Below are 16171 nucleotides of genomic sequence, written 5' to 3' on the forward strand. Positions count from 1 at the left end.
CATCCATCAGTTAAAAATCTTCTTCTAAGAGCTCATAGAAGTTGGCTTGAGCCCCTAGCGGACTTGTGCCAGCTGACCGAGTGACAGCTGCGGCAAGAGCTAGTACTTGTGCATACAGCACCGTCGCTTCCAAGTTTGTTACGAACTACCGGGTTGATAAAACTAAAGAAGGAAGCTCCAGGAGTTGTAGCATTATTGCTACAATACTGGAGCCCACCATCTTTTTGGCGCCATTGGCGGGGAAGCGTCAGAGTATTGGTGATTGTTGCTTTTCTTCTACTTTCTTACTCTCGCCTTCTGCTAAGTAGTATTTCATTTCCGTTCTGCAATTTCCTTTTTGCAAAAGTAGCATAGACATTTCCTACTTTCATAGATTAACATTTCAATTCCGCAATTTCATTTCTGCAAGCGTAGATTAGCATTTCGATTCCGCAAGCGTAGCTTAGCATTTCAATTCCGCAATTTCATTCGAGCAAAATAGATTAGTTCTTTCATGCTTTCATTTCAATTCCGCATTTCCATTTCAGCAAGATAGTTAGTTGCAGTTCAATTTGTTTTAGTTTTGCAGGTACCAGAAAAAACAAAAGCAATCAGAAGTCTTTTCATTTCATGCCTCGTAGAAATCGAGATAAAACAGGCAAATTCTTACCCAACACCCCCACCACATCACTAAGTCACCCTTCTCTCTTCTTTGGTGACAGTGATCCAGAAGAACCTATAGGTGAACCTCCTGAGATATACGAAGATCCTATAGCAGAAGAAGAGTTAGAGAAAACTCCATCTGAAGCTATGGCTCACAATAGGGGAGAAAATGAGAGAATTGAAGGTGCCTTCCCCATCCGAGAGACCAATGGAGACATGAAAATGAAGAACATCAGCCCCTCCGCTTTACCTCACTTCCATGGACTGACTACTGAAGACCCTGATACCTTCCTGTTTGAGTTTGCCGTCCTTTGTCGAACCTATGACTATACCGAAGATGAGCAAAAACTAAAACTCTTCCCCTCTACCCTTAAGGATGCAGCATTACGCTGGTTCATGGGCTTACCTGGGAACAGTATCACCACTTGGGCCCAGATGCAGCAAGATTTCAATACCAAATACCGGGACTACTGTAGGTCCAAGGAAACCAAGGGAGAAATCTTTCGGATGACCATGGGGAATGATGAGTCTTTAGAAGATTACGAGGAAAGGTTCCAACTTAGCTATAAACGGTCCAGGTGCACACTTGACCCTGAATCTCTTAAGTTGGTCCTGCTCCGAGGAGTCCCTGAAGACCTCTTAGATACCCTTCACATGCTGGCTGGAGGAGATATTTACCAACTGCCTTATGAGGACATAAAGACTGTGTTTAGAAACCACTCTAGGGCAGCCCGGAAAAGAGGTAGAGGAAACCCCCTCTCAGCTGGTATTCCTTTCTCCAAACATGAGTTTGCAAATCAATTAGAGGACCTCAAGAGTGAGGTGAGACAGACCATCGCCATGCAACTTGATACATTCTGCATCCAGCAGAAGAAAGAGGAAGCTGAGAGGGCTTTGGCTATCTTCTGCCCTAGGTGTACAAGGAAACACCCTAAGAACGAGTGCCCATTACATTCAGTTGAGGTATGTTTTGTTTGTGAGGAGGACCACCCCACAAACCAATGTCCAACCTTACCTGGGCTTAAAGCCATGTATCAAGGGACAGAAGCGCCCACTGAACCTCTCTATTTCCTCAACCAAAGGAGGCCACAAGGACCTAGACCTTACCAACAGGGGATGCAAGGGACACCCCAAGCTTATTACAGCCCCAACCAATCCGCTCCTATGCCTTCCTGGGGACCCCCTGTTCATCCTTCCTGGTCTATACCTCCTCCATGGTCTTACCCGCCTCAGTACCATACTCAGCCCACTACTCCTTCATTTCACTCACATGCCCAGCCACAGCCTCAGTGGAATGCACCTCAATCGGGGTGGAGGCCCCAGTACAATACTCCTCCTGCCATTTTGCCTCCACCACCGGCTCAACCACAACCATTACCTCCTGCTCCTCCAAGGCAACCCCAAATGCCTGCTCAACCGAACCTGAACCCCAACAACAGACAGGCCCAGCAGGTATATACTGGGGAAACATCATGCCCTACCTATGCTGTGGAGATCCAGGAGATCAATCTGCGATCTAGAAAGACTCTTCCGGATCACCAACCTCCTCCCCCAGAGGACGAGGAGGATAAACAGGAAAGTGAACCAAAGGCCATTCCACCCTTTCCTGAGAGACTAACGACCACCACACAACCCAACCCAGAGGAGGATGAGCTTCTGGGAGAACTCAAACAGTTGTGTGTGAGAATACCACTTCTCCAAGCCATCAAAGATGTACCGATATACAACAAACTGGTTAAGGAAAAGTGTTTCAGACACCCAGGCAGGCGAAAAAGAGATGCTTCAACCATCAATGTCATAGGACAACTGTCTGATCTTATGTTGGGGCAGGCCATCTGCCCAAAGTATCTGGATCCTGGGAGTCCTGTAGTGGATGTCCACATCAATGGCACCATCATACCTCACACATTGATTGATCTGGGGGCTGCCATTAATGTGATGACCAGAGATACCATGCTCAAACTCAACCTTCAGGGTTCCCTGAGAAAGACCTCGACAGTCCTACAACTAGCAGATCGCTCCACTGTGACTCCCGAAGGGATTGTAGAGGATGTCTTGGTCTCTGTCGACTCTTGGGAGTACCCTGCAGACTTTTTGGTTCTGCAACCAAAGGCAAAGCTTACTGGATACCCTCTTATTTTGGGAAGGCCTTGGTTAGCCACTGCAGATGCTTACATAAGCTGCCATGCAGGAAACATGACCATCAAAAATGGTCCTATGTCCAAGCAGCTAGTCATGTACCCTCCTGCCCAACCCTTATTAGAGCATGACTTACCACTTTGGTTGGAGGAAGGAGAAGAGGATGAGGTGTACTCAACACCTTTGTGCACCCTAGACGCCACTAGGGGAGGCCTCCCAACCGAGGATTATTTGATTGAGACCTTGATCCAGACTCCACCTCCCAGTGCATTGTCCTTAGAGGAATTGGTGGAGGATGCCCAAGCCAGCACCTTAGTGGACCTTTGTGTGACCAACCCTGTCACTCCCAGAGTCAAAAATGTGGAGTTCGGCCCTGAGAGAACGTTAAAGATTAGCTCCTCCCTATCTCCTTCCCAGGAAAAGGAGCTGTGTAGTCTGTTGGCCAGTCATCTAGATGCTTTTGCTTGGAGCTATAAGGAGATGAAAGGAGTCCATCCTTCGGTCTGTACCCATCACATCTACATCAAAGAAGACTGTAAACCGGTTAGGCAACCCCAAAGGAGAATGAATCTAGACCTTAAGGACATCGTCAAGGAGGAATTACAAAAATTGTTGGATGCCAGATTCATTTACCCCATCTCAGATAGCGAATGGGTGTCCCCTTTGGTGTTGGTTCCCAAGAAAAACGGGAAGTGGAGAATCTGTGTGGACTACCGAGAATTGAACAAGGCCACCAAGAAAGACCATTTTCCTCTACCCTTCATAGATCAAGTGTTGGATGGACTGGCAGGAAAGAAGTTTTTCTCTTTCCTGGATGGGTTTAGCGGGTATAACCAGATCCAAATCAGCCCGAAAGACCAAGATAAGACCACCTTCACTTGTCCTTGGGGTACCTTTGCTTACCGAGTTCTTCCCTTTGGACTATGCAATGCTCCTGCCACCTTCCAGAGAGCCGTCTTGAGCATCTTTTCTGAGCTGGTCCATGATTCGGTGGAAATCTATATGGATGACTTCACTCCTTATGGGTCCAACTTCCAGGAAGCATTGTCAAATCTAGGAAAAGTCCTAACCAAGTGCATTGAGATGAACCTGTCCCTTAGTCCTGAAAAGTGTGAATTCTTGATGACTGAAGGTACCGTGCTAGGCCATACCATTTCTTGCCAAGGGTTACAGGTGGATCCTAACAAAATTGCTCTCATCAAGAAGGTTCCACCTCCTCAGAAGGTAAGAGATGTTCGAAGCTTCTTAGGATTAGCAGGGTACTATAGGAGGTTCATTAAAGACTTCAGCAAGCTAGCCTCCCCATTGTTTGGCCTCTTAGCAAAAGATGTTGAGTTTAAATGGACTGACGAGTGTCAGAAGGCTCTGAATGAATTAAAGGACAAGTTGGTGTCTGCCCCAATCTTGAGAGGTCCAAACTGGGCCCTACCTTTCCACATCCACACTGATGCCTCGAACAAAGCCATAGGGGCAGCCTTAGGACAAGTTGAACAAAAACTTCCATACGCCATATACTTTGTTAGCAAAAACTTATCCAAGGCAGAATTGAATTACACTGTAACTGAGAAAGAATTATTGGCCGTGGTCCATGCACTGAACAAATTCCGACATTATATCACTGGATATCAAACATTTGTACATACTGATCATGCTGCAATTAGATAATTAATGAATAAACCATATGTGAATGCTCGTATTATTAGATGGTTACTTTTGTTGCAGCAGTTTGATTTGACTATCGTTGACAAACCAGGTAAAGAAAATGTTGTTGCTGACTTTTTGTCTAGATTGGATTTACCTGCAGGAGAGGATGGAACAGTGGATGACCAGATGCCAAATGAACATCTATTTGCTATCTCAATACTCTCTCCATGGTTTGCTGATATAGCAAACTACCTTGTCTCAGCACAGTTTCCTCCGCACCTATCCTCAAGAGAGAAGAGCAGGATCATATGGAAGAGTGCCTCATTCACTTGGATCGGGGGCAACCTGTTCAAGCTTGGCCCTGATCAGATCTTAAGGCGTTGTGTAAGGGAGGAGGAATTCTTTGATATCCTCCTAACCTGTCATGACGGGCCTTGTGGAGGACATTTTGCAGCCAAAAGGACTGCCTTCAAAATCCTGCAGGCAGGCTACTATTGGCCCATGCTTCATCAAGATGTCAGAAGGTATATCAGCCAATGTGACCGATGCCAAAGGATGGGGAAACCGACTCCAAGGGACGAAATGCCTCTCCAACCTCAAGTGACTCTTGAGCCATTTGAGAAGTGGGGTATGGATTTTGTGGGTCCAATCAATCCTCCTTCGAGGCAAAGGTCTTACATCATTGTGTGCACAGACTACCTGACAAAGTGGGCAGAAACCAAGGCAATCAAAGCAGCGACAGAAGAAAAGGTGGCCGAGTTCTTAAGAGAAAACATCTTCTAAAAATTTGGCTACCCAAGAGAGCTAGTCACCGATCAAGGAAGCCAGTTCACCTCTAACTTAATTGAAGACCTACTCGCTCATCACAAAATCAAGCATAGGACTTCCACCCCCTATCATCCTCAAGAAAATGGGCAAGTGGAAGTCACCAATAGAGCATTGGAAGGGATCTTAACTAAGGTGGTGAGCAGCAGCAGGAAAGATTGGGCAGATCGCCTGGTTGAGGCCACATGGGCTTACAACACCACTTGGAAGACCACAACCGGCTTCACACCTTATGAGCTGGTCTATGGGAAGAGAGCTTTGTGTCAATTGAGTTCGAATACAACACCTTGAGGATGGCAGCTCAGCTGGACCTGGATCTCAGCCATGCCCAACAAGAAAGGTTATTGCAGCTGAATGGATTGGACGAGCACCGAATGCAGGCCCTTCTCCACTCAAAAGTGGTTCAACTTCAGAGGAAGGTGTGGCATGACCAACACCTCAATGACAATCAATTTCAACCGGGAGATTGGGCGCTGTTGTATGATTCCAGGCATAAGGATTTCAAGGGGAAGCTGAGAACCAGATGGCTGGGACCATATGCAGTGGAAAATGTAATGACAATGGATCTGTTCTTATTCGGACCATTGATGAGGAGGCCATCCCTATGCTTGTCAATGGGCATCGCCTAAAGATCTACAGAAAACCTCTGTCAAGGCAAGAATTCATCAAAACTGTGGAAAAATCAGTGCTGGTCATAGAGAAGGGTTCTGCCTCTGTTTTGGGCATACCCTGAAGATCTTAAAAAAAAAAAAAAAAAAAATCAAAATAAAAATAAAGATCCTTGGGTGAAAACCTTTCTGAGGCTCCCAAGGCAGATGGTAGGGGTGAAAACCTCATTGAGGCGTCCCTACTATCTTTCTGAAAATGTTTGAAAAAGACCCTTGAGTGAAAACCTCTTTGAGGTGCTCAAGGCAGATGGTAAGGGTGAAAACCTCATGGAGGCGCCCCTGCTGTCTTTCAAAAAAAAAAAAGAAGAAGAAAAAAGAAAAACAAACAAAAAAAACAGGGAAAGCAAGTTCACAATGTGGCAATGCATGCAGGTTGCAGGTATTCCATGCAGGAAAAGAGGCCCCTCAACTCAAAGACAAGGGTCCCTACTATGCTACCAGGTGACCTCACCAGCACTCCCTCCGGAAACACTCATCTCTTCCAAGGTCTGGGCATGATTTGATCACAGTTTAGCCTTCTACAGGAAGCTACAGGACTTTCTACAGGAAGTTCTGTATTTCTACAGGAAACTTCCTGTAGAAGCTTTGGACGGCCCAGAACTAACTGTGTGGGGAGATCTAACGCCCGAGGTCCGACACGGAGGCATGCAAGCTAATGTTTTCTCCATCACGCACTGTTGTCGCCTCCTTCTACCACCCCAGTTGCCATGCAATGGAAATACCTGCACAGTCAAAACAGAACATTGAATTATCAAAGGAAGCGATTCTCAAATAGAAAAAAGGTTGCAGAGACACCATGCACTACTTATCAAAGTCATCCGAGGGTCCTGCGATCGTAACAGTGATGCCACCGTCTCCACTGTCTCAGCATGCACCCGAGGAGGAGAAACTGCTACAGGACATCCTACAGGAATCCCGTAGCAGTTCATCCAGCTAGAGTGTACACCATCAAGGCGCCTGCAACACATAGAGCGGGCACATGCACCACCCGCAACAAAGCAACAAGCTTTGTAATCAGCAGCAGTCTGCAAGGAGGGACCCCCGTGCCTGTGTATGAAGCAGCAACAAGCAAATCCAATCACCCTCGTCCCGAAACCTGAAAATAATGTCGCGGCCGCACAGGTAAGTGCCTCACCCTTTTTTCGTCAAATTACATGAATAATACTCTAAAATGTTTGCAAGTGTGGAAATGAACGGGTTGAGCAGTCGGGTAGCCATTCAACTGGCCACCACGACCAGTCAGATGGTCTAGTCAGATTTGGAAAGTGGTGGTCGTGGCAAGAAAAATGGGTAATGGACACGTGAGAAGCGTCCAGTCGGGGAGAAGCGGCGATTTAACGGAAATGGCGGTGGCAGATCTGCAGGGAATGATGCGGCAGTCAGGGAGACTTGCAGTGAAATGAGTAGGTGACGTCGTCCAACGGTCCGGTAGGGACAGCTCACCCCCGCGCCACGAGTTCGGCCGGGATTCAAATCCACCAGCTAGATCGTCACTCCACTCATTTATCACCAGCCGTTTTGCAGTCGAGTAGCGTCCGAATTTCTCTGAAGCTCGTTACTCCAAGTCCTCGGCTCGTTCAGACGTCTGGTGGTGGCACAGAAGGAGCAGAACCACTGACGTGCTCTCCGGAACCTGTGCGCGACTTCTACAGGAAGCTCGCCGCTACGGAGGAAAGTTGATCTATTCACGTCAAAGGTGGCGAATTGGAAAAGGTAAGCCTGAACCTGTTCCTCCCATGCAATTGGTTTGAAGGGTGGCGAAGTCGACGTCCTCAAAAATGTAAAACTACAGTCTTCCTTTTGCATGAAAGTTGTCGTCGAAGTATATGCGGGGTTTTCTACAGGATGTGGTTTGTAATTGAGCCCCTGTCAAGGCTCATCTGTAGATAGTCAAGCATTCACGAATTGTGTGCGTAACAGAGGCGTAGTTCTACGCTCTGTCCCAAAGAAATCCGAAAGGCCATCTTTTGATACGCACCCGCCACCTCCGGCTAACATAGCAGGCTTTCACCATGCCGGGCGGATTCATCAGAAAGGAACCGACAGACTCAAAGAAACTACGGGAGAACCTGGAGGTGGTAGAATTGTTCACTCGTGCGCGATGGATGTCGTTCTGCGACAAACTTCAAGGCTATGATGATGAGGTGGCAGAGGAGTTCCTGCGAGCTTTGAAGCCAAAATCAAAAACGCTGGCCGTTGTTAATTTCAGGGGTTTGAATCTCAGACTCACCCCACAGTTCATCAGCAGAGTCACTGACCTCCCAATGGGGATACCGTGGGACAAGGAGGAGAGGAAATTAGGCCAAAAGGCTAAAAAGGAGTTCTTCCCACCGGAGGAGCAATTCTCAGAGGATAAGAACGGGGTTCGCAGAGCTAGCCTACAGCCACTTTGGAGTGAGGTCAGCCTCCAAATTATGAAATACATCACGTGCGAAGGACGATTCAGCATTGTATATGGGTACCATTTCCGGCTACTCACAGAATTGAGGCACCAAATGGACCTACCTTCAGAAAACAAGCTCAGTATTCCTTACTTCCTCCTGCAGTCTATGACTGAATGTGCCACCAAATTAAAAGAGGGCACGCCAGACCAGGTAGCCCATCATGGGCTCATTAAGCTCCTCGTGGAGGATGCACTCCACACCTACACAGTCCCTCTCTCGTGGGAAGCCTTCCGAAATCTGACTAAGGATGGCGATATCAAGATGTTGACCGAGGAGCTCACCTCCTCCAGCAGCGAGGAGAAGGAGCCAGTACACACAGAGAAGAAAGGGAAAGGCCAAGAACCCGCGGCCAAAGCACCGAAGAAAGAACAAAAGGGGAGGCAAGAGAAACCCCAGGTTGCCGAAAAGGAGGGTGACAAATCCACATTGACACCCAGAGAGAAAAGGCTACAAAGTAGGATGGAAAGAACTGAACCAGTCCACGTCAGTAAAGGCACCTCGAAAGCAGCCTCAACCAAGTCAAAAGGCAAAGCACCCTCAGTCAAACAGGCTAAAACGGTGCCACCTGTTTCTACAGGAAAACCAAAAATGGCTTCTACAGGAAGCCAGAAATCAGCTGATACAGGGCCTTCTACAGGAAGCCCTGAGAAAGGAAAACCAAAGGAGAAGAGAGCCGAAATTCTTGCAAGGGAGGCAGCAGCCGTGCTGGCCGCCCTTAGTACACCTCCTAAGCCAAAGGAAAAACGAAAGAGGGAGATCCCTCTGTATTTCAAAGCCAGGAGAAGTGTGAGAATCAAAACAGGCAGGCCACAACCTCCATCCAGCAGCCCAATTACTATAGAAGATACCCCTACCTCGCCAAGGGAGAGGTCCCCCTCAAAAATATCAGTCACTTATGAGCGGGGGAGCCCGAAGACAACTACTTGGAAGGAGAGAATGGACAGGTTGGCTTCAAAAGCCCGGCTACAGGATGCTGAGGCCGCTCTACAGGAAACCTTGGCCCGGCTTAAGGAGACAGAGAGGATGGAGGGAGAGGCACCCTCATCACCACTTAGGGAAGATGAAGTAGAGCCACCGAGGGAAGAAGAGAAAGAGCATATTCCGGAACCTAGTCCCCAGCCAAGCTTGAGCTCGTACTATAACTTTTTGGAGGCTGGAAAAATTATTCCACAAAAATTCACAGTGCCGCTTTTCTTTGCATTGGAGGAAGAAAGGGTGAGAACCCACACGTGGATGAAAATAGCTAAATCAAAAGGAGTGGCAGATATAGGCCCCTTGGAGGAACAACTCAAGGAGGCAAGAAAAGAATTAGCTATGGCTAAACACGTGGCAAACTGCCAGCGGGTATTCCTACAGGAAGAGAACGAGAAACTTAAACTGCAGCTACAGGAACTGAAGAAGGAAAAGGGCACATCCTCAGGGGACACTACAGCAGAACATCAAGGCAGAGAAGGACTGCAAGTTGGTCTTGGGGAGCCAACCTCGCATCTACAGGAAAGGGAACTGCAAGCACAAATCGAGATACAAGCTCTCAAACAGCAGTTGCAGCAAAAAGAGGCACAACTGGCTTGCATGGCCAGTTGGGCCATGGATGCTCTACAATGCAGACAGCCGGCCAAATCCTATGGCCTGTACCTACGAGACCAGTGGCTGCAATATCAGATTAATGCATTGGCACAAAGGGGTATCTCCCAACTCCAAGACCCCCAACAGTTCACAGCGTTATGCAATAGCAGTTCATCAGAGGATAAGGCCAAACTCTCGGAGTTCTATCTCCATAATTTGGCCCTTCCTAACGTGACTACATGGGATCCCAACATAGTTGTAGGGGATATGCAGTTGATGGCATTTGCCTCATGGTTGAACCATGAAGAAAAGAGGGCAGCAGAAGTCAAAGAGGTCATGGACCGAGAATTACATGAGCCACTGCTGATTAGAGCAGAGCCAGGGGATCCCACTGCATTGATATCGGCCCACCAACACTTAGCCACCAACCCTCAAACTTTATTGAAATACATGGATCAGCAGGCAAAGGCCATAGCACATTTCGAGGATATGGAGCGACTATTAGGGGACAACTGTGTTCATGCTTGCACCCGCCGATGGAACACATTGTCCCACAGCCTTAAAATCAGAGAATATCATACTCCAACTCGAATGAGGGAAGCTCTAGCACGGGTGCCCCTCTACAAGAAATCCATACAGAACCTCCAAGCCAACTGGATTGGCCTCAAGCTAAGCCCACCTCTGCTGTTAGGATTGATGGAAGGCAGCACAGAAAAAGAAGAGCATAAGCAGTGGGCAGAGGTGGAAAGGAAGGCTGGGTTCCATGCCAGTGAGGAGGAGACCACTTCAGAAGCCTGGGATGTGAGGGTGGTGGTGAAAGAAATGAAGGACGAGGAGCTGGATTAGTTGCTCAGGGATGAGCAATCATTTTAGCTGGGGGGTGATGATGAGCCCCAAATTTGGTAACATTTTGGGCTCATTTGGCCTAACTACCTTTGCTCAATCCTTCATTTTTCATAACTTATGCATCATTTTTTAGTATGTTTATGTCATTTGTACGAATAAGGGCAGTCACTATTCCTAGGTGGCTAACACGTGCTCATTTCAGGTTTTTTGACACATGATTGGAACAAAACTGAGCAGATAAGGACCAAGAGACAGCCAAGATGGGGTTGAGGATTCGTAGGAGGGTTGTCCACAGCATTAAATGGCCTTCCTCGGGATCTTCACCCCCAACTCCGAGCTCCAGCAGCCACCACAACCAGATTAAAAGACAGCCAAACGGATTTTGAGGAAGCAGCAGTTCACTCCTAGTTTGGTCAGCCAAGTCCCACTGATTTAGGAGGCCAGCTTGGGGCCTCGTGATGTATAAATGATAAGGCTTTAGCCTTCGAAAAGGACTTTTTGGAACATTGTTGCACATCCTGCACTACGAGCTGCTAGCTTAGTTTTGCTCTTTTGTAGCCATTATTGGCATGCTATTTGACTTATGATTATTATTTTTTAATGAAAAGCAGTCGGATTTGATCTCAGTTCTGAGCTTTTAAAGGAGCCATAGCTCTCGGGGTTGGGCCCAACCTGAGAGCCTAAGGCCTCCTTCTTCTGTATTGTTATCTTTTCTTTCAGCATTATGGTTTTTCTTTACATGCATTTGAAACACAGTTTGCTGAGTTAGATTTCTTGGTGTGGTTAAGTAGGTCATTGTTATAAGACAGAGTTGCTTCAGTTGTTTAGAATAGAGTGAAGAGATTGGAGTTGATAAAAGTTCTAGAAAAGGGTTGCCTGCACACTCATTTTCACCTCTTTCTAGGGGCTGGAATTGCAGACAGTGCTACCCACCAAAAAACATTGGTTTACGAATACATGCAATCTGTGGTGCAATATTTTTGTTTGTAGAAGTTGTCCATGCGTTCAGACCTCTTGGAATGTTTCCTTGCTTCAGTACCATACATGGTTTTCCTTAATAATAACGTTGTTGTTCATTGGTTCCATTAAACAGTTAAGAATGTTTTGATTATGTGCAGGACGTGGATGATTTGGTTCAGTTTACACTGTGCAGTGCTACTCCCTCACCCTCTCATCCTTCTAAGCCTTGCCCAGGCCAACTACTCATCTCCCAATTAGACCCCTTGTCTCTCAGCTACTCTACTGCCCACGTTATCCTCCCTTTTCGGCCTTTCATTCCCTCTACCCTCCTTTAGACAAACTAGCTTAGCACACCCCCTCATCATCTCATCTCTCTGTCATTAAGTCATTACAAACCCCTCTCCTACCTCCCTATCCACCCATGCAGCCTCTTCCACTCACCCATCACCCAAAAATCCGATTGTAGAACATCCTGTAGGAATTACTGAACATCCTGTAGAAGTTCTGAAACATCCTGTAGAACCCCTGCAGACTTCCTGTAGAAGCTCATAAACGCGGTCTTTTGGTAGCCAAACTTTGTGAAACTCTCTGGAAGGGTGTTAGGGACCCCTTAGACCCTCTCTGAACTTTCCCAACCTTCTTCAAGCCTTTCTCCTCCTTGATCCACCCCTGCACAGTAAAAAGCTGGTTAAAAGCACATGCATGATAATTCTAATAATTGAAACAAAAATACAAAAGATGTTTTCTTCAGATAGAGGTAGTCTAGACACATGCATTTCACCTTTATAGAAGTAATGGCATCTCTTTCAGTAGTTTTCATTCCCATCTCTGCATCAGTAAGACTAGCTGGTAGAATTAGGGTTTGCTAGGGTTTGCATTTCTTGTTGGCTTTCAGTTCCTTTCTGCAAATAGATTAGCTTCTTTTGAGATTAGCTTTCGTCCATCAGTTAAAAAGCTTCTTCTAAGAGCTCATAGAAGTTGGCTTGAGCCCCTAGCGGACTTGTGCCAGCTGACCAAGTGACAGCTGCGGCAAGAGCTAGTACTTGTGCATACAGCACCGTCGCTTCCAAGTTTGTTACGAACTACCGGGTTGATAAAACTAAAGAAGGAAGCTCTAGGAGTTGTAGCATTATTGCTACAATACTGGAGCCCACCAAGTGCATGGGTCCGCACCTTGCCTACATGGAAGGTGCAGACCCCTGACTTTTTTCGCTTTGAGAAAAAGTCGGGGTCCGCGGGCTGCTAGTGTTATGCCTGCAGGCCCCCGCGCGCGGGTTTTTAGCCTAAAAACCCTCCAAAAAATGAAATAAAATCCTAAAACAAAAATTGAAATGGTTGAAATTGAAGAGTAGGATGATGTGGATTACCTGGAGAAGACAGCATTCGATTCCGACGGTTGGATTTTCAACAATCTTCACGGGAAGTTTCTGAACAAAAGCACTATTTTCTCACCCAAATATCAAACGGTAAAAATGAATTGACGAAAGCCCTTTTATAAGTTTTTTGAGTAAATGAATTGCAAATTTGTTTATGTTTCACTTTAGAAAGGTAATTTTTGCGGCATTTTTATCCATTTCAAACAGGTTTGAGTAATGTTTGCATTTTTGTTCAGGATAACGGATTATTCAGGCGAAATCTATCATTTTCAACGGAAAAACATTTAGAGTCACCTTTAAGCTTTTTTCTAACTCCTAAAACATGAAAATATCACCGCGTGTTTCTTTTTAAACTCGTTAAAACAGAACTAAAAAGACATTCCACTTACAGCTCTTTTCTGACCGTAAAAAACATGAAAAGATTGCCGGATTTTTGTCGTTTCAAATTCGATATTGGTTATAAAACGACGTGTCGTTGATCGCTTTTTTACTTTTTCGAATCAGGGGCACTAATTACGAAAAGTAATCCTTGGTCGTAAAGATCAAGTGGTTCTCTCAAGTATTATTTTATACTTTTTCGGGCTTGGGAGACACAAATTTACGAAAAAGGTCAACCCTGGAGTCTTCTTAAGTTTTTTCAGACTCTCTAAAATTGAAAAATGCCGAGTTTCTCCTATACTGGACTCGTTAAAATTTCACATTAAAGGACCTGTTCAATTACAAACAGGAACGAACCACTCCTTCTTAGGGTTCGAATTTAAACTAAGTTGGACTCATCCGAAGGATGAGCTTATAATCAAGCAAATGTTATCCTCCTCAAGCTTGTCAAAAATAAAGAGGTACTTGCCAGAAATGGTGGGGGAAAAGAGAGAAAAATGAGCTTGTTTGTCATACTTTGTAACCACTCTTGAACACGACACTTTTATTCACCTGGGTTGGGAAATCCTTTGCCTAACAGTTGATCAAACCACATTGAAAGTCTTCAGCCGGTTTCTGGTCTCCGGGATGTCTCCTGTCAAGCGCTCTAGATGACTCTCCAATTCGGCCAAGGTCTCTGTTGATTCGTCCTGTGGGGCTGGCACGGCTGCAGCTGGTTGTTTCCTCTCGTAAGGCCGGAGAGCGGCTGGTCGCTGTGGACCCACATCTGCATTTGAAACTTTTACTATCAGTTTTGGGACGATATAAAAAAATAATAATTAAAATAGGAAAATGTTGAAAATGATTTTACCTGAGTCATCCCATTGCTCTCCTGGTGGAAGAGCCATGTCTGGGTCACCACAAAAATCTACCCCAGTGTAAGGGAAGTCCTGAATAGAAAAAACCTGGTTTTCCAACCATTGGAAATACTCAGGTTTGAATCGAACAACCTCTGTCCCCTCGTCCGGATGACGGGCCATAACTGCAACCCATCACATCAGTTTGGGCTCTCGAGGAACCCCAGCTCCATTGGTAAGGTGTTGCGGGACCAACATTAGGACCCTCTCCAGACCAAAGCTCACAACCAAAGCCCCATAACCAAAGGTCTTCAGTTGTCCGTTCTTGGCTCTGGTCAGTTGGCCTTTTACATTGGCCAACACAGCATCGCACCAGTTGAAGATGGTGCCTCGAAAGCAGTCAACTGCCATCCGCATCTGGGATCCGGTGGCAATATGTAATGCGGCACTCCCGCAAAGTCTGGTGACAGTAAACGTGATCACCATGAGTTCAGGACGGGATATGGTTTTAATGTCTATCCCTTTGTCTCTAGCCTGGCTGTTGCAGAACTCTAGCCGGAGGCTATCGACAGACTGGCCACCTGGCCTAGTCCCAAATAGAGTCAAGTCTTCACCTCTCTTAGGCAAACCATTCATGAAGTATATGTCTGCCAGCTCGATTTCGGGCTGGTGGCCACCAATGAAGAAGCACTAGTCCTGTATGCTCCATCTATCAACCAGCCATTGTAAGAAATCCACCTGGGCCCTCATGCCAGGTATGGCCCAGAATTTGTACAAGCCGCATGCCTTCAATGCATCAATCGAATGTTGGTGATTCAACGCGGTAAGATCCACGTTCTCATGCTCCCGTTCACACCAATCTAGCATGATGTACACTCTACATCCAATAAAAAGGCAATTTAGAATGCAAAAAATTAAATCGTTTGGGTCAAATTTGAGAATTTTTGGGTTAAAAACCCTTGCTTCGGGGACCGCACCCTCTGTGTTAGAGACAGTGCATGGGTCCACACCTTGCCTACATGGAAGGTGCGGACCCCTGACATTTTCCCCTTTGAGAAAAAGTCGGGGTCCGCGAGCTGCTAGTGTTATGCCTGCAGGCCCCCGCGCGCGGGTTTTTAGCCTAAAAACCCTCCAAAAAATGAAATAAAATCCTAAAACAAAAATTGAAATGGTTGAAATTAAAGAGTAGGATGATGTGGATTACCTAGAGAAGACAGCATTCGGTTCCGACGGTTGGATTTTCAACAATCTTCACGGGAAGTTTCTGAACAAAAGCACTATTTTCTCACCCAAATCTCAAACAGTAAAAATGAATTGACGAAAGCCATTTTTATATGTTTTTTGAGTAAATGAATTGCAAATTTGTTTATGTTTCACTTTAGAAAGGTAATTTTTGCGGCATTTTTATCCATTTCAAACAGGTATGAGTAATGTTTGCATTTTTGTTCAGGATAACGGATTATTCGGGCGAAATCTATCATTTTCAACGAAAAAACATTTAGAGTCACCTTTAAGCTCTTTTCTGACTCCTAAAACATGAAAAGATCACCGAGTTTTTCTTTTTAAACTCGTTAAAACGAAACTAAAAAGACGGTCCACTTACAGCTCTTTTCTCACCATAAAAAACATGAAAAGATTGCCGGATTTTTGTTGTTTCAAATTCGATATTGGTTATAAAACGACGTGTCATTGATCGCTTTTTTACTTTTTCGGATTAGGGGCAGTAATTAAGAAAAGTAATGCTTGGTCGTAAAGATCAAGTGGTTCTCTCAAGTATTATTTTATACTTTTTCGGGCTTGGGAGACACAAATTTACGAAAAAGGTCATCCCTGGAGTCTTCTTAAGT

The sequence above is a fragment of the Pinus tabuliformis genome, chromosome 2_1 (genome assembly GCF_031772625.1).
Source record: "Pinus tabuliformis cultivar Carrire ecotype Pingquan chromosome 2_1, CPIR1, whole genome shotgun sequence".
Classification (NCBI taxonomy): Eukaryota; Viridiplantae; Streptophyta; class Pinopsida; order Pinales; family Pinaceae; genus Pinus; species Pinus tabuliformis.